Source organism: Manis javanica, chromosome 6, assembly GCF_040802235.1.
Source record: "Manis javanica isolate MJ-LG chromosome 6, MJ_LKY, whole genome shotgun sequence".
Taxonomy (NCBI): Eukaryota; Metazoa; Chordata; class Mammalia; order Pholidota; family Manidae; genus Manis; species Manis javanica.
In genome coordinates this window covers 73,614,220-73,636,643 of record NC_133161.1, presented here as the reverse complement: position 1 = coordinate 73,636,643, position 22,424 = coordinate 73,614,220, and the positions used below count along the sequence as shown (strand labels likewise).

Genomic DNA, 22,424 nt, shown 5'->3' with positions numbered 1-22,424 from the left:
TTGGAGCTGGATTTAAATCAGGGACTCTGGGGACAGAGGACACACTCTTAACCCCAGAACCCTCTGTAGATTGTAATTATTCCCCTTCTGGCCATAGTCAACCTTGGCTTTCAGGAGAATCTGGCCACAGCCTACAATACATCTTCATGACTCCAATGGAGCTGGAAGGGACATATGTCAATCAGAAAGGGCAGTAACATTTGAATGCCATTGAGAGTTTTAGAGAAAACAACCCTACAGCTTTGGTACTATTTTCCCTGTTTTACAAATCAGGGCACAGAGGCTCATAGCAACAGAGGCCAATATGATTCTGACAATCAGTCATCAGTCCCTTTACACTACAGCATGATCTCCTTCAAAATCCCAGAGCAGTCATAATAAACAATATTGTAAATGAAACTCCAGTGTTACCCATAGCAAAGGATTGAACATACTGTCAAACTACCCTTCTGCACCAGAGCCAAAGGGGGCTTTAGAAATGAGCCAAGTCAGCATGCACTTGCTCCTTGGCACTTGAGTAGCAAAATATGTCACAAGTCAGGGTCAAGTTATAAATTCAGTTCTGGTCATTTTTATAGCTTTTCTACTCTGTGATTGTAAAGGGTCCCAATATGCTCTTGCTCATGGCCTGGGGAGTTGTCTCTGGAGTGTGCCAGGCTTCAGCAAAGCAGCAGTCAGGTTTCCAGGACAAAATGCTTCATCCCCAAGGTGCTATTGCCCAGCCTCTTAAGACATGTGCCACTCAGGGCTCCAGAAGGAGGCAAATCACATACAAGTGGTTCAATTAAAAATATTTCGATGAAAGGAATACATAAAGAGGTACATCCAAGATGAAAGGAACCCACAGAGAGTCTGAAGCTCCCAGAGGCTAGCAGCAGAAGGAAGCCAGTATCACCCCTCAGCCTAAGGGAGCAAGGGGAGAAAACAGTTCTATTTCCAGAAGCCCAGAGAGAGGGGGACCATGGAGGAAGCACCCCAAGCCAGAGTGGTACCCGGATGCAGCCACAGCCATGCACACAGCATCAAAAGAGGAAGGGAGCAGGGGACAATGCTTTGACTTCTCTCCTCCAGTCCTCTGAGCTGCCATTCCCTCCCATAAGCCGAGCTGGAAGCCACCTGGCAGTGGAACCTGGGAAAGGCACAAACTATAGGGAGGGCAGCTGACCCGGGGTAACATGCTCAGCTCCCCTCTGAGTCCTGCCATTCTCAGAAGGCTTCCTAACGGTCCTGGGTACTAGAATTCCCTCGACCTGAATCCTGTCCTTCTAGTGTCAGGGCAAGTATTCCCGTCCTCTACAGCTTTGGGCGCAATTCCATCCTCCCAGCTAACAGGGCGGAGCTGGTCTCTCCCTTAAAGACCTGTGTCTCCCTGAGCACTATCTCTTTGATGGCTCCTCAAACAAATCTTTTGTCTTAGTGAGTATATAAATTTGAGTGTGTTTGAATTGGGCTTGAGATGTAAATTAGACCTCTTCCCGCACAGTGAGAATAAGGCAAGTTGATCTCTCTCAGTATGTTGAAGTTGCCATGCAGGGGAGGATTTACAGAGAACTCCATTTAGGTATGAAGCTCAAGGTAGGACGCACATGTGGTAGATGTAAAGGAACACACAGAGGAGTGATTGCACAGTATACATTCTCCATGGCCTTCCTAAAGTTATGATATAAAAACCCATTTCATGACACTCAAGTGCACAAGAGCTTTGATGGTTTACTTTCTTGAACCCCTCACATTTTCCTGCAGAACTGGTAACAACCTATCATTTTATGTATTTTAATTTCCGGTTTTGACTAGTATTTTGAAAAGAATTAAACTCCCATCCATGGAATTTTAACAGGTTTTCCTTCTCATTTTTTTTCTCTGTAGAAATATTATGATAAGGTATGGTGGTCTAAGAGTAGTTGGCATTTGTGACTGAAGTACAGAATTCCAAATCAAGAATGAGTACAAGAGAAAAATATTAAGTTTCCAAAGGCTGTCACCAATACCAGGACTAAATTTCCCAGAATTTTAAGAATTAATGGCCTTGAACAGTTGTTAGGAATTTCACATTCAAACATACTCTTTAAACTGAAATTATAGATCATATTTCCATTTATAAAAATGTTTCTTGTAGCCTCTTCTCTGAGTGTGTGATCCTTCAACATATTAGATAGTCTGTAGTGACATATATATACTGGTACACTGGTAGATATTGGTTATTATACACTGGTATATGTATTGGATACTATATACCAACAATTATATTCTAACTATCTTACTACAATGGTCTCTTATCGTACCAGTAAAACTTTTAATTTATAAATGATTTATAAACTTATAATAATGAACATATACAACTATCATCTGTAAATATCCAAAGGCAAAGTATCAATTTAGGATGAAAACCTCATATATATGGTAGTGATTTTAAATATCTTTATCTATATTTCTTGTTAACTTTAATTAAAGGAGAAGAGCAAATATATCAAATCTTACAAGGTTGCTATTCATTCACCTCTCAGAAAGGAGCTCACCAAAGCTCATACTGCAATTGAATTTGAGAGCTTGCTTTGTTATTGCTTTAGTTCATTTGCATTTCTTCTATTACAAGTACCATGCTATCCTTCCTTTCTGGATTGGAATCTTTCTTAAGCTATTTGCCCGTATATGTGAGGATTAATTTAATTAAAGTGATATAAAATGATATGCAAGTCAGCTTCATCGGATACACAGAGGCTTCACCATGTCACCAAATGCTGACTGACTAGACAGGGACATCACTGCCAACCAGCAAACCCTGAGCACACAGACCAGGAAAATGTGACAGCTTCAGCACATATTTCAAAAATTAAATCTTTTGTAAGTACATATACAATGGATTCCTGGTATTATGATAGTTATGTCCTATAAAGTCACCAGGAACTCTAAATTAGCAAATGCTGAGTCTTTGATCCTGGGGAAATACAGCGCTTGGTTTCTACAAGCCTCTGATCACAGTTTCATCAATCAATCAATACATAACTTTGTTCTCCATATCTTTCTGATTAAAGATCCTTATTTAATAACACTGATCTCACAGCCAACATTGTTGTAATTTTGCCTAACACATATATTTTCACCATAAGGTAGGTAATAGTCTTCTTTCACCATAAGGTACGTGCTTATGAACTCTAGACAATACATTATCACTGTACTTGGGGCCATTTTAAACAGTGAAATCACCAACAAAACTGTGACAAAAATGGCACAAAGTGGACCATAAATATAACCCTCTTGCTTACAGTATGCAGGCTGAAACAAGAAGGCAGAGCATACTATCCAAAAGACAAGAAGTAACAGGTGTTGGTGAGGATGTGGCAAAAAGGGAGCCATCCTACACTGTCGGTGGGAATGTAAACTGTGATAGTCACTATGGAAAGCAGTATGGGGGTTCCTCAAAAAGTAAAACCAGAAATACCATACAACCCAGCAATTCCAACACTGAAAATAAGCCCAGAGAAAACAAAATCACTAATTCACAAAGATAAATGTGCCACCATCTTCTTTGCAGCATTATTATAATAGCTAAAATATGGAAGTAACCTAAGTGTCCATCAATAGATGAATGGATGAACAAGATGAGTACCTATATATAATGGAATACTACTCAGCCATAGAAAATAATGATGTCTTGCCATTCCCAACAACACAGATGGACCTAGAGGGTTTAGAAGTGAAAGTGAATAAGTCAAAGACAAGTACTACATGAATTCACTTATATGTGGAATCTAAAAAACAAAACAAATCAACAAACAAAACAGAAATATACTCATAGACACAGAGAACATACAGAATGGGGTGGGGATAGGTGAAGGGGAAAAATTTAGTGAGAATGTTTGATATTTTGATCTGGGTGATGGTTACATGAGTGTACACACATGTCCAAACTCATTGAGCTGTACACTAGATTTGTGCATTTTATTGCCTATACCTCAATTTAAAAAAAAAGAAGGCACAGCATCCCCTTGTTTGACCTCAGCTGGAACATGCATATTGGATAACTCAAATTTTTTGCCACTCTGTGTGTGTGAGAAAGACCACGAAAGCACTGTAAGTATTGATTTCAGGGTCACAAAGACATTTTTGTGAGTAGGTGAACTACTAAATACAGAATCCATAAATAATGAGGACAACTCTACATATTCAGTGTTTTTTATGCCTGACGTCATTGTACTTCACTTCCAAAACTTCTGTACTACTGTGAGTGTTCAACAGGTGTGTTGAAACACACTGCCTGACTGAAAGAGGACCTGAATATTGTTGCTGCAAACCACACCTCCGTCTTCCCTCCACATACGCATCTGTCAGCCTACTTGTTGGTTACAGTCCCTGGAAAAGGAGAAGGAAATTCAGTTGGATGTGAGAGCAGATGGGAGAGTGGATAGAAGTTCAACGGTCCATATAAAGTTGTTTTTATGTAGGGATTAGGTTTGGCTTGGTATGTATCAAAGAGAGAGATTTCTGGGATGGATGGCAATGGTAATTTCTGGGAAAGACTGTGCAAGGTGACATACTGGGCAAAGAGTGATGGTCAGACGCACACACGGAGATGTTTTCCAGAGAGATTTAGTGAGACTCTCACACAGAGCCAGGTGATACAAATTGTGAAGCATCAGAAAAGGGGCTGTTTTTCCCTGTTCTGACTATTCCCACTGAAACTCAACAGTACTTCTGCATTCTGCGGACTGGATGTGTGGAGCATCTGGCATCAATACCTTGGAAAAACATTATTTTTCTCAAGGCAGACAGGGAACATAGTCTCACCAAGGCTTCACTTTGATGAGTAAGAAATAGAACAAGAGGGGAAGATATGGTAGGATGCAATGTGCAAATTCTGGTTTTCAGAATTCATCCTGAGACAGACAATCCTTTGGGCATAAATAATTAGGAACATTTAGAAGATGACTTTCTGACAACCAGGCCACTGGGAGTTTGTACTGCCATAATTGGGTCCTTCAAGTAAATTAGAGGTTATCCCTGATCAGGACTGAGACTAGGCCTTCATATTTGTCAAGGGAAACTCACTTGTTAAATACTGAGGCAGTCCTACTGATGGATTGTTAGATCAGACAGTCAGATCAGATTGCTGAGAGAAAGGAGCTGGCAAGCGACATTATTTCAAGAAATTTAGCTAAGACTGGCTGACAGGAATTCATACTCGGAGGAAAATGTTTACAAATTAAAACCAGGAAGATTTATCTATATACCTACAGCAAGTTGTTGATAGGGAGAGAGAGGCTTAAAATTTTTTTAAAAAAAAGCAAATAAAGGAAAAATTTATTGAATTATCTTCTATTTTTAAATGCCTGTATTTTAAACTTGGTAGAATCACACAAGGATGGATCCCTTCATTATTTAAACAATGTTCGCTCATCTAAACAATGTTCATTGTCCACTAATTTGTACTAGGCACTGGGCCAGCCATAATGACACCAGAATCAGTGAAAGACAGAATTCCTGCCTCGTTGGAGTTAACAGATCACAGGGCAGTAAAGAGGCAGCATTCTTGGAACTATTGTGACATTGGAAATACCAGGCCTTGAAGCAAAAAGACAGGTGTCTCTCTCACCTGAAGGATCAAGAAGAGTATCCTACAGGAAGGGATCTGTAACCTGGACAAAGGTAGGAATGAGCCAGGCATGGAGAAGAGAAAAGAGTTCTCTGGGTAGCAAATCTGCAGTAGGTTAAGGGGTGAGGGCAACGTGTACTAGAAAAGGAGGGCAGTTGGCTGTATCTGGGAGGAAGAGCTCCAGGCTTGATAGAGAAAGAGGAGTTGGAAAAATAACCAGGGCCAGGTGAGACCTTGTAAACTGTGTTAAGGAGTGTGGATGCCATGCAAAGAGCAATGGGCAGCAATGGGTTTTAAATAGGAAGTAACACTACCAGGTTTGGGGTTTAGAAAGGTCACTCTTTGCAGCTTCACCACTGCAGTTTTTTCATCAGAGACATTTGTTCAAAGTGATCCTTTATTCGATATCTCCACATGTCAAAAGAATATTCTGGTTTAGTGTGTATTTTGTTAGTGACTCATCATTAACCTTTGAAGAGTGTTGTTGAGAAGTAAAGGAGCAAAGCCAAGGAGACACAAGTGATTAACAAAAGAGTCACAATTAATCCAAGGTCCCCACAGCCTACGGAGGGGTCAAAATGTGAATAAATTGTCCTGATAGATTGCTACAGTAGAATATTTTTTTCACATTCTCTCAGCAGCATGATGCCGAGTTTTGCAAATGTCCGTTATATGACCCTGATCTCAAAGTCAGGTCCTTGAGAAAGAAACACCCTAGAAAAAAACAAATATCTGCCTTAAATAGGTCTTAAAAAAAAAAGCCCTTTCTGAGTGGAGGTCCTCAGGCAGTGTTCTGATCCTGGGACAGTGATGGAGACCCCTGGATGTCATTCCTTTCATCTTATGGGTGTAGACCTTCATTTTCTGCTATTTTTGTTTTCCATGTTAGCTGTCTGAAATGTGGAAATCAGTATATGAGCTGCTAACATACTTTCACAAAGCTTAACAACTTGCTGGAATTTTTCTTAATTATTCAAACTTATTCCTTACTTCTACAATCCTGCAGAAAGTTGCCAGGAAGATTGTGTGCACTGTGCACATGTTGGATGTGGATGGCCATGGATTTAATAAGACCTGTTACCTGTATTTATGTGTGACTCTCTTCCTGAGCACTATTTCGCCCCTCCCTTTCCCATTCTCTCTGTCACACACAGTGTTACAAAATAAACCATTTCTCCAGAAAATCACGTCTTTGAAATCCAAGTATTTCCATCATATTGCACTCAAATTAGCTGACTAAGACAGAAGAAAGGAATGGAGCTACCCTTAAATCTCTGAATCATAAACATTTCTTCTACCTTCATACTGTAGATGGAGAGCCACAGATCTACATGTAGCCAATAAAAATTTCAACATGGAAGATGATGGCCCAGCAACCTCTATAGTCTGTACTCTGTACATGTGTGTATACCTACTTCCTCTAACATCCTGACCACCCATAGAATGTTCCATCTGTTATCTTAATCTTGAGACCTGATTCTTATATGCCATATTATGAATGTATGTATTTTTTTTTTTTGCTGTTGGCCTGGAAATGTCTAGTTATATGTATAATCAAAAGAGGGATCAATCTAATCATTCTTCAACTTCAATAATCAGTACATTTCCAGAAGTAGACATAAGCAAACATTTTTAAAGTAGCTGCGTAATAAAATTTAAATAACCTCTGCGGAGGCACTGTTTTTGGTACATACAGGGTTTATATTTTTAGTGAAAAAGACAGCTGACAAGCCAGATTGTTGCCAAAAACATTAATGGTACTATTGTTTCATGTAACTTCATTCAGAGAAAAAGAAATGTTCAGGTGTTTTTGCTTTTGCCTACAATGTACTATTTATCCCTTTTACTTCAGTACAATTTGACTGATACTCCATAAAAGTCAGATTGGAATAACAATAATAATTACCACCACTACCACAGGTTTGATGATGACGATGTGCCAATCCATTCTTCACCCAACTTGCATACAAATCCAAGTTCCTTTTCATAACCTAAAAGGGCACACCTAATTCAGATTAGGGCCTCACTTCAAGGCATACTCTCAGGCCTTGAAAATGCTGTTTCCCAGGTCAAGAACAGGCTTTCCCTGATAGTCTGAGAATAAGAAGTTAAAGGTAAAAGGCTGTTTTTAAACTGTTACATTTCAATTTAAAAGTTCATCAGCTCGATCATGCCATCTGACAGAAGGTACCATAGTTACTGTCTATATCCATATTCTGTATTGTTTTTTCTTCATAGCAATTAAAACTGCATTTTTTATTTGTTCTTTCACTTGTTTATTTTTAGCCAGACTGTCTGTATCCCAGTACCAAGTTTTGTGTGTGGCACTTTGTAGGTGCTCAATCACACCTGTCAAATGAATAATAAAGGCAGATGAGAAACTGAGGCAGAGAGGAGCACATTATATGCATCCTGTTCTGGTAGTTAATGACCAGCAGAACTGGTATGTAGGAGCCACAGGACTCCTTGACCCAAAGCCTCTGGCCCTTTGACTCTATGAGAGCAGCTCCAAGCAGGAATGCCTTACAGTAAGAGCCCGGGGAAACATGGTTTGGCAGGAAAACACTGCAGTCAGATTTTGAGCTCTCTGACTAGCCAATCACTATTTTAATTCCCTTTGCTGTTTCAGTGTGGGCCCTAGTATATATTCAGTCACAGAAACGAGCAGGCTCTTGATGATCTCTTTACCCAGAGTTTTGAGCTGGGACAGTTCCTGACCCTTACTGACCTCCCCTGGCTTTTTTATTCTCTACTAAGGCTGCAGCAGCTCTGGACCTGGCCAGGTCCTTGGTCTGAGTCAAACCCAGAGGACAGAAGCAGGTGGATAAGGAGCACATCCTAACTGCCATAAATTGACATCTCTGATTTAAGCAATAGCTCTTGGCTTATTTACCAATTTCCAAGTGGTGTTTGTTCAAGAAACTAGATTATCTTCTTTCTCATTTTCATGTCCTTCTTTCCCTAATACTTAATGCCTGGTCCATGGGCATTATCAAAAGTAAATACAGCCGTGCAAGTACAACATGACAAGGACAGGATCCAGATCGGTTTACTAATAACACTTAATTCCATGGATTAAGGGCATAATGATATTTGACAATTATGCATTGAGTTATTCTCAAGCTTACCTATATCAAAGAAACCAGAGTCGGACAGTAGTAAAACTGTACAAATGTAGTTAAAGCTGTAAAAACAGATTTTATTCAGGAACAATTACATGAACTATTACATGAGGGTGAGCTAGGCTCAGTTCTGAATACAGCATGGACAAGTGGGAATACTGCAAGGGAAGGATCAAGGTGAGGGTCAGCGGATGGAGAATTCCCAAGAGGAAACACCAGGGGCAAGGGGGGATTCAGGCTCAACCAACTAGACAGGATTCTTGCTGAAGGCAGACCAGAGTGGTCAGACACCAAGAACAGGAGGTGAGAAATTTGATAGGATATAGAGGACAGAAGTTCAGAGGAGGAAGAGTTCAGAGGAGCCTAAGGTTTTGTCAGGAAGAGAGCGGGTGTCACCTAGCCCGTGCTCACATCTTCTAAGACAACCTCCTATAGCTGGGGGAGAGAGTTCTCCTTTTCATGGTTTCCAACAGTCTTGTTCTATAATTTGTCTATTAATTTATATAAATGAAATAAAATTTGTAGAATATTACACATACTTGGCTCTTGTGTTATTTTAACCATGGTAACCCTAGTTCAATGATCATTTAGGATTTACTTAAAATTTTAATTGTTATAATCTAAACATTTTTAAAGGCAGATTGTAAATTTTATGCATAAATTGAAATCAAGCCTCCCAGTGAATTCTTGTTGATCTCAAGTTGCCAGCATAGATATTCTTTCCTCAAGGAGGTTTTATTTCTGGATTTCTGGGAGCTCACTGCTCCTCTAAACCCTGGGTCTATGAGGGACACTGGATACACACTGGCTCTCCTCCCTAGTCACAAGTCCTGGGGAAAGGAAGTTCGGATATTTGCTCCTTCTCTCTCAAGAGACCCTAAAGCTGCTTTATTGGGGTGCCTCCTTCCCAGATTTCAATATAAAGAAAAAGAAACTCTTATCAAACCCCACAAAATAGAACATCCAATTCGTCCTTCTCTTCATGACCAAGGACGGCTATTCAACTTTCACAACCATAACACCACTCTCTCTAGTGCGTGCCTTTCACAAGACAAACACACTCTGCTCTAAGGTGGAAGTGGCATACCCCTTTTAGCTAGTTCTGTATTCTATAAAACCAAACTTACGTTGAATGTAGAAAAAAGGAACCTTCGCAGAGGAAACCTCTGGTCATTTCTTTGTAGAAAATAAATAACTCATCTTAAATGTAACAACCTACTAATTTCTATATTCAATTAAAGTTGAGTGTTCTTTTTTAAATTATAAGGCAAACCATTCCAGTAGTCATCAAAAAACAAATAAGTAAAATCTTACCAATTAAATACCTATCATGAAGGGAGGCCTCATAAAGGATTCAAAGCCTATTTCCTAGATCAATATCCAAGTCCTCTAAATTCACATATAGCACCAACTGGAGGATGACAAAAATCCCATCTTAAATTTTGAATCCATCCACTCAAATGCCTAAAAATTACAAATGGGTTCATAGCACATCATGTCCAAAATGGTAATAAATGGCTCAAACTTCTGATTGTTACCTTAAAGAAATTGATTTTTAAAAAGATGAATTTTCTTTTGAGTATAAACTAAAGATAAATTTTCACTGAAGTTTTTTCAATAGCTAATGACCTTGATAGTCTGAAAAAAATTAATCCTACTAAATTTAGAGCTTCTAGATATAAGTATATATTCAACTTCTATACCTTCAAAAGATAATAACATAAAATTAGCCAATTATCTGCAATATCTAGTATTTCTTCTATAAGGAAGAGAAGAAAGTGCTTAAACTGAGAGAGAAAAATACTGTATTTGACTTTTCCAGAATATTACTTAGGAGTTATCCTACCTGGAAAGAAAAGTTAACTTGCAGGTGACCTTCCAAAATGATCTCAGGATGTTTCAGTCACATGATGCTGAAAAACAGGAAAAACAGACATAATGTTTCTTAGAGATTATTAGTTTGAAATTTTCAGAATATCAACTAAGATGTTGCTCTTATGGAACTGGTTTTTGGGCAGCTGCTAATTTGATACTACGAAGTCCATTGTAAATCCTAATCTCATTTCCCTTTCAAGGTTTTTAAGACCCTTTTTCTAAGGAATGTCTTTTGAAAAGGAAATGGGAGGTCATTTCTGGAAATTTTTTAAAAAATAAAACAAAACAAAATACACAGTCTCAGGGAAGACCAGCACTGAGGAGCCAGGTTATCAAAAATCCACTTCAGCTTCCCCTCAGCTATAATGCAGTCAACAACATGGACTTGTCAGTGTCCCACTAGCCAGGCTTTTGGTCTGTGTACTCAGCCCATATCCCTACCCAAGACACAAAATTAATCACTGCAGACATGTAGTTAATATTAATGGCTAATGTTTACATATCTCACATTGTATGATGAGACTATTTAAAATCTTAAATATGTTCATTCATATAACCTTCATAACAATTCTATGTGATAAGGTGACTATTAAACTCATTTTGTACTTGAGCAGGTTAAAGCCCTGAGAGATTAAGTAACTTGCTCAAGTTCACACAGTTAATAGGTAGCAGAGGAAGGATTTTAACTTACTCAGTCTAGCTCTAGGGCCCATGCTTTTAACCATGATATCAGTGTAGGGTGTTCTCCTTGAGCTGGACTTTCTATCCATTGTTCCCCACTATTGAACCCATAGGCATCTTCTGGTAATAAACCTCTGTCCCTGGCTTGCCCTTTTCATTTTGTCAGATTTACAACTTCAAACCCCATCTGTTGACAATCTGTTATGACAAGGGTGATTATACCTCCTGTGTGTCCAGGATATTCAGAATTTATATTTAATATATTGGCATAATAATTAACAGCACATGTTACCCCCAGCCCATTAAATCTCAAAGGATCCCAGGGTGATGATAAACTTTATGACCATCCTAGTCATGACTGACTTGAAAACTCTGTTAAGATGCTTTGTCTGAATACTGCATATTGTCTAATTGAAACTGCAAACCAGCATCCATTGCCAGGGCCCTACAATACTGCCAGCAGTGCCCTTGAAAATAGACATGCTCTAGATAGTTGTTCTTCTTGTGTATGAAAATGAAATCATAAGTCAGGAGAGGACAGTGTGGGGTATAACATGATATTCAATCTGACCTTTATACTTAAAATACCAAAATTAGTTCAAATCAACTGAATTGAACACACACACACACACACACACACACACACACACACACACAAATTTGCAATAGGAGAAAGACAATGGTACTATTATAACAATCAAAGCTTTAGACTCCCAACAGAAGCCTATTAGAACTAATAAACTAGCTCAGCAGTGTTGAAGGACATGAGATTAATACACAAAAATTAGTTGTATTTTGATACACTAGCAATGAACAATCTACAAGTCAAGAAAATTCAATTTAAAATAGCATCAAAATGAATAAATGCTTAGGAATAAATTTACCAAAGAGGTACAATACTTACACAATAAAAACTATAAAATATCACTGAAAAAAATAAAAGAAATATAAAGGCACTTATTTAGTATTCATGGATTAAAACCCTTACTATTGTTAAGATGGCAATACTCCCCAAATTGATCTACAATTTAATCCCTTTAAAAATTCCAACTATTTTTTTTTTGCAGAAACTGAAAGCCCATCCTAAAATTAATATGGAGTTGGAAGGAACCCAGAATAGGCAACATTAGTTTTAGAAAAATAAAAAGAACAAATTTGGAGGACTCACAAGCCCCAATTTCAAAATTTATTACAAAGCTATAGTAATCAATAGAGTGTGGTCCTGGCTTAAAGATAGACATATAGGTAAATGAAATAGAATTGAGACTCCAAAAATAAAACCTTACACTTATGGTTGTTTTTGATAAGGGTGTCAAGACAATTCAATAGAGAAAGAATAATCTTTTTAAATAAATTGTCATGGGACAACTGGAAATTCATGAATGTACATACAAAAGAATGAAATTATACCCCTTCCTAACACCATAAACAAAAATTAATTTAAAATGGATAATAGATTTAACCATAAAATATAAAACTCACAGGTAAAAATAGGCTGGGGTAAATCTTCATTACTTCAGATGTGTTATTGGTTTTTTAGATACGATACCAAAGTTACAAGCAATAAAAGAAAAAAAATAAGTTGTACCTCATCAAAATTAAGATATTTTATGTTTTAAGTGACAGTGTCAAGAAAGTGAAAAGACAACCCACATAATGGAATACAATATTTCAAAGCACATATATGATAAAGGACTAGTATCCAGAACCTACAAATAACTCCTACAACTCCAACTCAACAAATAAAGACAATCCAAATAAAAATAGGCAAAGGATCTGAATAGAGGATTTTTCAATGATAAACAAATGGCCAATAAGCACACGAAAGGGTGCACAATATCATTAGTCATTACTGAAATGCAAATCAAAATAGATACCAACAATAATAAGCAGTGAGAATACAGAGTAATTGGAACCCAGATACATTGGATGTGAGAAATACTTTGGCAGTTTCAAAACAGAATTACCATATGACCCAAAAAGTCAACAGATAAGCATATACCCAAGAGAACTGAAAACGTAAGTCTGAAGAAAAACCTGTGCATGAATGTTGATAATAGCATTATTCATAATAGCCATAACTTGGAAACAACTCAAATGTCCATCAACTAATACACACAAAAAATGGTGGTATGTCTATAGAAGGGAGTATCATTTGGTCATAACAAGGAATGAAGTACTGGTACATGCTACCATATGGGTGAACGATGAAAACATTATGCTAAGGGAAAAAAGCCAGATAAAAAGGGTTCCATATTATGTGATTTCATTTATATGAAATTTCATAATAGGCAAAACCATAGACATAGGAAGTAAATTAGTGGTTACTAGAGATTGGGAGAGGGAGGAATAGAGAGCAACTGCTAATGAGTATGGTGTTTCTTTTTGAGGTGATGAAAAAATTTTGAAATTAGATAGTGATGATAGTTGCACAAATATACCAAAAGTCATTGACTTGTACACATCAAAAAATGAACTAAAAAACTAAAAAATTCAAAATAAGTTTTAACCTCCACAGTAAACTGTCACTTAGGATCCAGGAAGACCAAATTAGAGGAACAGGTGACAGGAGCCATTAAAAAGCTGTTAACGTTTCCCTAGATAACCAAGTAGATCATGGTGATGTCAGAGTAGACCCTATAATTTTATAAATAGTGTTGCTTTTGGCCATGAAGGTAAATGCACTGAGATATTCTGCTTCATCTTCAGGAGGGTTTACTTCAAAAAGATTTATTAAACTTTGGAAATATTTATTTTGTTAATTTTATAGATCAATAAAAGTTCTTTCATGTTCAAATTAGCTAAATGTGAAGACCTGGAGGATGCTCCTGAGGCATGTTCATACACTGTCGTTAATTATTTTTTCAGATTGACCAGAAGATCCAACACTTATTTATAAACACCCCCTAGAAATATCACTGCCTGTCAGGCAATCATTGGTGGAAATGCCAAGTCTTAAACCTACTGCAAAATTGGAATATGTACAACAAAGCTATATTTCATATAGTCTTCTGAACACTTGAAAATTATCTATTTAAAACATTCTTAATGTTGTAGTTTGAAAACAAAAGAAAAATTATTCCACTCAGATTTTTAGAATGATCAACTTCCCAAATTTCTATACTGAGAAGTTCTCACATGAGTAACAGAATATACAAGTTTCCATTCCACTTTAAAGAAGGATGTCATTTCCAGATACACACCGGCATATAAAAATTGGTTTAGCAAATATGAAATAGCTCAGAAGTTACTGTGTGACACCTCTCTAATAAGACTGTAATCATTATGTTTCTCTAGAAGATTAAGAAATTGCACACATCATTCAGTGATGTCCTTCTGCCAGGGTGGGCATCAATGAATTAAGAAAATTGAACATACCTAAGAAATAAAGACTAATCATTCCTGTAGAGTCTGCAATGTTATCTAAATGATCAGGATTTGCATTAAACAAAGACATCAAATTTAAAACCACTACTCTAGAAAGAAAACAAAGAAACCCTGAAAGCACATAGGTCAAGGCATCTTAGCAAACAATTCATTTCATGGACAAGGAATTTGAGTCATGGAAGTTAAGCGATTTACTCAAGGTCAAGAAATTATTTTGTGGCTAAACCAGATTATTTAAATAAAATGTACAAAATGAAGTCAATAAAGTCTATAAACCCCGGGTCTTCAGTGGTGTGGTATATATACATTAGTAGCGGTGATTATTTTGATCCTACCTTGTCAAAAAAGTGTTCTTTTTTTCAATCCTTAATGGAAATTAACACACTTCAGTACAGTAAAAATTACATTTAATATCAGAGGAAAATTCTTCCTTTTTAAGACTTCACTAAATTTGGTACATAGTGGACACAATAAAAATTTACTGAATGAAGAAATGGGACCTTTTAAGAAATTAAATCTTCATGATTCTGGTAAACTATTTTCAGCAATGGGGAAGGAAAACATTTTTCAAGTGTGCTCAACAACAAACAAATTATGAATTATTCTTTCCTGCATCTGGTTGTGATGTATATATACAGAGGTTTCATCAAGCAAATGATACTTCTATAAGTACAGGATATTTCTTTACTGAAATTGCAATATTTTTGCTCACCAATACAATGGATGTGTGAAAAGATTTGATAATAAAAAGGTTACTCAGCAGTAGGTTTGCATACCTCTCCTACTGAAGTCTAATTTAACATGGTAGCTTCCAAACTCCAAGATCCTTTGGCTTCTGTGGAAAGTGTAGGGGTCAGGGTATAAGGGGGGACAGACAACAACTTAAAGCATCTTTGCCTAACCTGTCTAATTATAAAAGTTGTATGATCTTCAGTGTTTTTTGACAAGATACTAATGTTACAAGCATACCAGATTATGGAATGTCTGTCACTGAAAAACCAGCAGTGACATAAATTTCATAAATATTTCCAATATGGGTCAGAAGACTCATCAGACATCTCTCAGAGAACCAGCTCATCTCTTTCTTCCATAAGAGCAAGCTCTTTGGAGGTCTTTCTGAAAGGCCAATGTGTTTCCACACTAGACAGTGTAAGCAAGTCTCTGGAGAAATCAAACAAAGCTTATCAACATTAAGTTGATGGTCACTGTCTTTCAAAATGTGTTCAAATGCTACAGCTGTGCCTCTCAGTGAGTAGTATAACATGACACTAAGAAGTATAGGATATAATTCAGGAGATTCATTGAGAAGAAAATAAATCAGGAAACATGCCAGCAAAAAATAATTCATATCAGATATCAAAAAGTAAAATACTCAGAATTTCATTCTTTTCTATTTAATGGGTTCTAATTTAAAAGCCTCAGGACTAATTAAGCTCACTACATTAGCTATTATGAATTACATTTCATTTTCCTTTTTCTTTTAAAAACATACTCATCTTCTCTTATAGTTTGAACACACGTATATTTTTACATAATACAAAAAATTCTGCCTAATTGATGATTTTACTTAAGAAATTAAATTTCCTTAAATTCAACTACAAATGAGTATATACAATTGAGGAAATAAGGAAGTGTGTTCTCTGTAATACTCAGTTTAAAGATGCAGTGTTATTTTGGGTTTTGAGAATATTTTTATTTCACAGGAAAATTATGTTACAAATTAAAATATCCCTGGATTTGACTTAGAATTTTTGTAAAACCACCCAGTGTATAACAGGAGATATAATGAAGACATATTAGACATATCAACTCTAGACTCTGATACTACCACCATAGCTGATTATATGAATTCTCCATGGTTCCCAGGTAATATCCAGAAGAGAAGAAAAGCAGAGAGTGACAAGCTACATTTTATTGGTCTTGTATCACTCTTCAAAATGTGTTAAAATATTGCAATGAGGAATCATTTTAATGGGGTTTTATCTAACAATCATTTTGTTTCCTTTTAAGGACATAAGACAAAATTTCCTAGAAGCTAATATTATAAGAGCAATTAACAGGGCAAAGGTTACCATGAATAAAAGTTTCTAAATGACTCAGGATAAGGATTATGGTCTTGCAGTAAAAACTTGAATAAAATAGGAAATAAGGATACAAAATTGTTTAGAGAATCTCTTTTTTTGTTGGTTGAATTTGCTATTTTGAAACATTTCAAGCTAACAAGTTCAAAGGTAGCATAATAAATTCCTATATACTTTTGACCAACTATTAACATCCTGTCTTTTTCTGTCTCTATGAACCTATGCACACACACATACAAAGAGAGAGAAAAGAGCAAGCTCCTTTTATTTTTCTGAACTGTCCTAATGCAGATTATAGACATCATGAATTTCATCCCAGAATATTTAAACATGAACTCTCAAGAACAATGACATTCTCCTATGCAACCATAATACTGTTATCACACTTAAGAAAATCAACAGTAAATATCATTGAAGAAAAATCTGTACTGAAACTTTTCTACTGTTTCAAAACTTCCCTAGCTTATTTGTCCCTATATGGGATCCAATCAATATTTAAGCTTTGAATTCAGCCACTATGTGCCCTTTGTCTCCTTGGATCTAGAACAATTCTCCTTCCTCCCTTTATTCTTAATGCCACTGGATCCCTTTAAGAGTACCAGTTAGTTGTCCTGCAGAAGAGTTCACACTATGGATTAATGTTGTGTTGAGATTCAGGTTAAAGTTTTCTAGAAAAAAAGCACCTTGGTGACACTGTGCACCCCTGTATCACATCAGAATGTACCCAACAAGTACCACCACAGGCAAGGGAAAGGTTCATTACTTGTTTCTGTCACAAAGGGAAATTTAACTTTTGTAACAAAGGAGTAATTTGTGGGGGAATGAATTGATTATCTGCAATTGAATCGAATTGCAAGCTACAAAATGGTGATTAATTATATCATCGCTTCTATTTTTGTTAGGTAGCATTCTTTGTAAAGAAGAGCTTTCCACAGTCTCTCTTTGTCACTCTATCTTTCCTGTTATAATTTGTTTTTTCTTCAGTATCACTATAGATGCATGTTTCTTATGTATTCAATACATTATAATCCATTACTATCATTCTGTTTGAAGCTCAATTATGCCAAATATGGACTGCTTCAGCTGCTTCCTAAAAGCTTTTGATGTAACTACTTTTGGAGTATTTTCATGCTCTCTGTTACAACAAGATGTTCCAGGCTCAATTTGTACTTTCCTTTGGCCAGATATGAAATCAGTCATTTTTCCAAAGAGTACAGATTCATTTTAGAAGAGAATAGTATTTAAAAATCAAGATGCATCTCCAGGTTGTACTATTAGCTGCTCATTACAACTGGGTTGTCATTCCTTCTAGACACTTTCAAGAACAGAGCTAGAACACACACACAGTTGAATTATGTGTATATACACATACATATAATTGAATTACATGAGTATTGAATTATATATATATATTTGTTGAAATATATAGGATAGTATATATGAGCATTATATAGGAATATATATGAATATATATATATACTTTTTCAACATAGATTCTTCTTACCTTTTACCATTCTATATTTGCATCTCCTTTTACCCACAGTGAAAGCCCAACCATATCATACACATTTGCTTTATCCTACAACAAATGCATAATGGTTTCAGCAATACAGCAACCACTACAGCAAACATACTAAGTTTAATATCTTTATAGTTGTTGGGAGGTTTTGTATGTGTTCTAGAATATATCCCACTAAAAGCATACAGCAAGAGAAGTGCATTTCAACAGTTACTTGAATTATGTACTCTAGTCTCAGTATCATTTTCAGTACACTTATTTTTGGGTATTTCCAGAGTTTCTTATTCTCTCTTATTTATTTTATTTTTAATATGTGCAACATGTTCCTTTTTCATAATGTATAATTATGGAAATAGACATTTGGAGAAACTTCAATCTTCTCCCTATACCTTGTACAGTTCAGCTCATTCCTACTCATTTCAACATGTAAACATTTTCTTTAGTTTCTGGTTTAACTTTCTTGTGTTTATGAAAAACTAAGCTAATGTGTATATATGAATTTTCCTGTTTGTAAAAAAAGATAGCATGTTATATATACTCTGGAACCCTCCTTTTTGACTTATATCCTGAACAATACTTCATATCAGTTTGTAAATGGCATCCTCATTCCTTATTACAGCTGTACAACGTTTAGTTTATGAATGCAAATTCCAATGGAAAGATGTTTAAATTGTAGTCAGTATTTTGATGTCAGAAATAATAGCACAGCAAATAACACTTTGCATATGTTGTTTAATACATGTGGAGGTGACCATCTGGGTAAATTCCTAGAGATGGAGTTGCTTGTCAAAGCATGTGCATATGCAGAAAATTTAAAAAGATAGTATAGTTTTACCGTTTTAGTAACTCCGTTTTCCTCATTATCAATGTCTTACATTAGAATGGTACATTTGTAACAATTAATGAAGCAATACTGATACATTAACTAAATTCCATACTTCTTTCAGGTTTCCTTAGTTTTAGTTTTTACCTAATGTCTTTTATCTACTCTAGGATTCGATCAGATACTACATTTAGCTGTCATGTCCTCTTAAGTTCCTCTTGGCTATTAACAGCTTGTTTCTCAGACTTTTTGTTTTTTTGTTTTGTTTTTACTTTCAGGTCTCAGACGGTCTGTTTTTAGTCAATTTTCCCTTAATTTGTCTAACTTTTTTTTCATGATTAGACTGGAATTAAGGGTTTTAGGGAAGACATCCACAGAAATAGATGCCATTGTTATACATTACATCATATAAAGGGTACACTATCAATATGACTTATCACTATTGATGGTAACATTGATCACCAAAGCAATGCTTACCAGATTTCCCCACTGCAAAGTACTCTCACCCATATTCTCTCATCATTCCAACTGGAAGAAGTCTATGTACATCCCACACTTAAGGAAGGAGTAGTGGGTAGGATGTAAATTGGCTCATGCATTTTTATTTATTCTTTGGGTTGTAATCAGTAACACTTCATCAATTCTTTTTGCTCAAATTGTCCCACTGCTGGCCATTGGGAGCTCTTTCATTTGGCTTCCATGTTCCTTTAATAAACCCTATCACGTGCTTTCTTGAGCGCTTTCTTACTTTCTGACTCTGCAAGATGCTCCAGGCCCATCTTGTACATGTCAGGCTCCAGCTCTAGAATTAGCTGTTTCTCCAAGGTGCCCTGGTTCCTTTATATTGAGAATGATATTAGAAACCAAGATCTGGATGCTAATGTGTGTTCACTGCTACAAAGTGTCATTTCTTCTAGGCCCTCTCAGCTGACAGAACAAGGAAAAAGACTTGGGTATACAACCCTCTTATATATATGTATCTATATTTCTATATATCCATCTATTTCTGTATCTTAAGCTAAACATGAGTTCATACTGACATTTTCAACTCTAATCCATTACTGTATGGCTCATTCTAGCCTTCTTTTGCTTGTCCATTCCCTCTCACACCATCAGTGAGAAACTTAAGTTTTCAATCCCTGTACATGCATAGTGGTTTCAGAATTGTAAATGCCAATTCCTATGAGATACAATATTAACAACTAGGCTACAGTGCTTATATGCTGCTCTTTTGGTCTTTAGGCTTACAGACTTCACTCACTTCCAGGGTTACTTAGAGCAGCACCCTTTCCCTACCCCTTTCAGTAAAGTTGTTTTATGCATTTGTAATACAGTTAGATTCTAGTGTAATATTCTGCTTTCTACACTGAGGTCCATGAATTACTTTAAATTTGCATACATTAAGGTTCATTGTATACTGTAAAGTTCTATGCATTTTGACAACTGAATATATAATGTCAGTATGCAACATTACAGTATCACACAGCATGGGTTCATTACTCTAGAAAAATCCCCTGTGCTTCACATATTCTGCCCTCCCTCTGCCCAGCACCCCAGCCCACTGGCACCACTGATCCTTTTAGTGTGTTTACAGTTGAGCCTGTTACAGAATGTAAAAAATTGTTCAGACTGGTTTGTTCACTTAGAAATATGTATTTAAATGTCCTCCATGTCTTTCCATGGTCTGATAGCTCATTCATTTTTATCCTGAATAATATTTTATCATATGGATGTATCACAGTTTGTTTACCCATTCATCTATTAAAGGACATCTTGTTTGCTTCCAGTTTTTGGCAATCATGAATAAACTTGCTGTAAACCTCTGCATGCAGTTTTTGTGTCACGTGTGAACACAGGTTTTCAAATCAGTTTGATAAATCCCAAGGTGTGCAATTCTAGATTGTGTGAAAACACTGTGTTTAACTTTATAAAAACTGCCAAATTGTCTTCTGTTATGGCTGCATCATTGTGCATTTTCATCGGCAAAGAATGAGACGTTGAGTTGATTCACATCCTCACCAGTAAACAGTGCTGTCAGTTGTTTGGTATGTAATGAAATTTCGTTGTTGTTTTGATTTGTATTTTCCTAATGAGAAATGATTCTGAGCATCTTTTTATATGACTATTTGTCTTTTTATTGGTGTGGTGTCTATTCAGATATTTTTCCCATTTTTTAATTGGGTTGTTCTTATAGTTGAGTTTTTAGTTTTTTTATATATTGGATACAAATTCTTTATCAGATAAGCAATTTCCAACTGTTTTTCTCCATGTCTGTGGTTTGTCCTTTCATTCTCTTAATAGTGATTTTCTTTTTGCAAAGTAGAAGTTGTTAATTTTAAGAAAGTTCAATTTGCCAAATTTTCTTTCATGAATTGTATTTTGGTGTTTTACCTAAAACTCATCATCAACCCATGGTCACATAGATTTTTTCCTATATTTTCTTCTAAAAATCATAGAGTTTAACTAGCTTTAGATAATATTCTTTAAATATTATTAACTAACAATGTAGCAATCAGTGAGTCCATTTCCATTTCCCTCACTCCTTTCATTTACCCAATTTATATTTCCAAGTTTTAATTGTGTTTTTCTCTTTATTATAACTTACAACATTGACATACTGGCTTTCAACCCTTGTCCTCACTTTAATTTTATTCTTAGAACTCCTCTTAAATTACCCTAGGTCCTTTTGCTCAAGTTCCCAAGTTATGTATTGGTTAAATGAAGCTCCTTATCTCTAGATGCCCTTAGAAGGGCTCATGACTACAGTATTCCATTTCTTCAATGGTCAAAACATGTTATATAGCCTTGATACATTAAGGAGAGCATGAATGGAAATAATTCTTGACACAAACTTTATTTTCTTAAAAATGTGCATCACTGTTACCTGCCAGTAACTGTGAAAGGTCTGAGACTTTGCCTACTGGGAAACTAATAAGCTAGACAGCCACTGTTCTATGGATGCCTGAAGAAGACATGGGAGTCCTGGGCCAGAGACAAAGGACTTTATTACTCATGACCCAGCAAGAAGCATGAGATCAGTGTACTGGCATTATAGCCTCTTGCCCCACATCCTACAGGGATGATGATAAGGGGCCCAGATAAATACTTGAATACAGAATGGCTTATATTATAGGAAAGAAATCCTGAGGTTAGGGAACCAATATCTTTCCAATGGATGGTAAGTATGCCCTGCTCTTTGCTCCAGAGTATATCTTCCAAGGCTATTCACTGTACAAACATCCCAGGAAAGAGAGTCTGGAACAAAAGACAGTCAGTGTCTATGCATGTGTTGAAAGCAAGAGATGCACAGAGAACTGTTCCTCAATACTACCTTGATTTGCATACT

At 36.3% G+C, this 22,424-nt stretch overlaps 1 long non-coding RNA gene across 1 annotated transcript in view; it reads right to left on the bottom strand.

Moving 5' to 3' along the window:
• LOC118972644 (uncharacterized) overlaps nt 1–22,424 on the bottom strand; it is a 237,453-nt gene that overhangs the window by 147,865 nt on the left and 67,164 nt on the right. The window contains exon 2 of the long non-coding RNA XR_005061701.2: nt 10,559–10,625. This is a non-coding gene — a long non-coding RNA (uncharacterized lncRNA). The remainder of the gene's footprint in view (nt 1–10,558; nt 10,626–22,424) is intronic.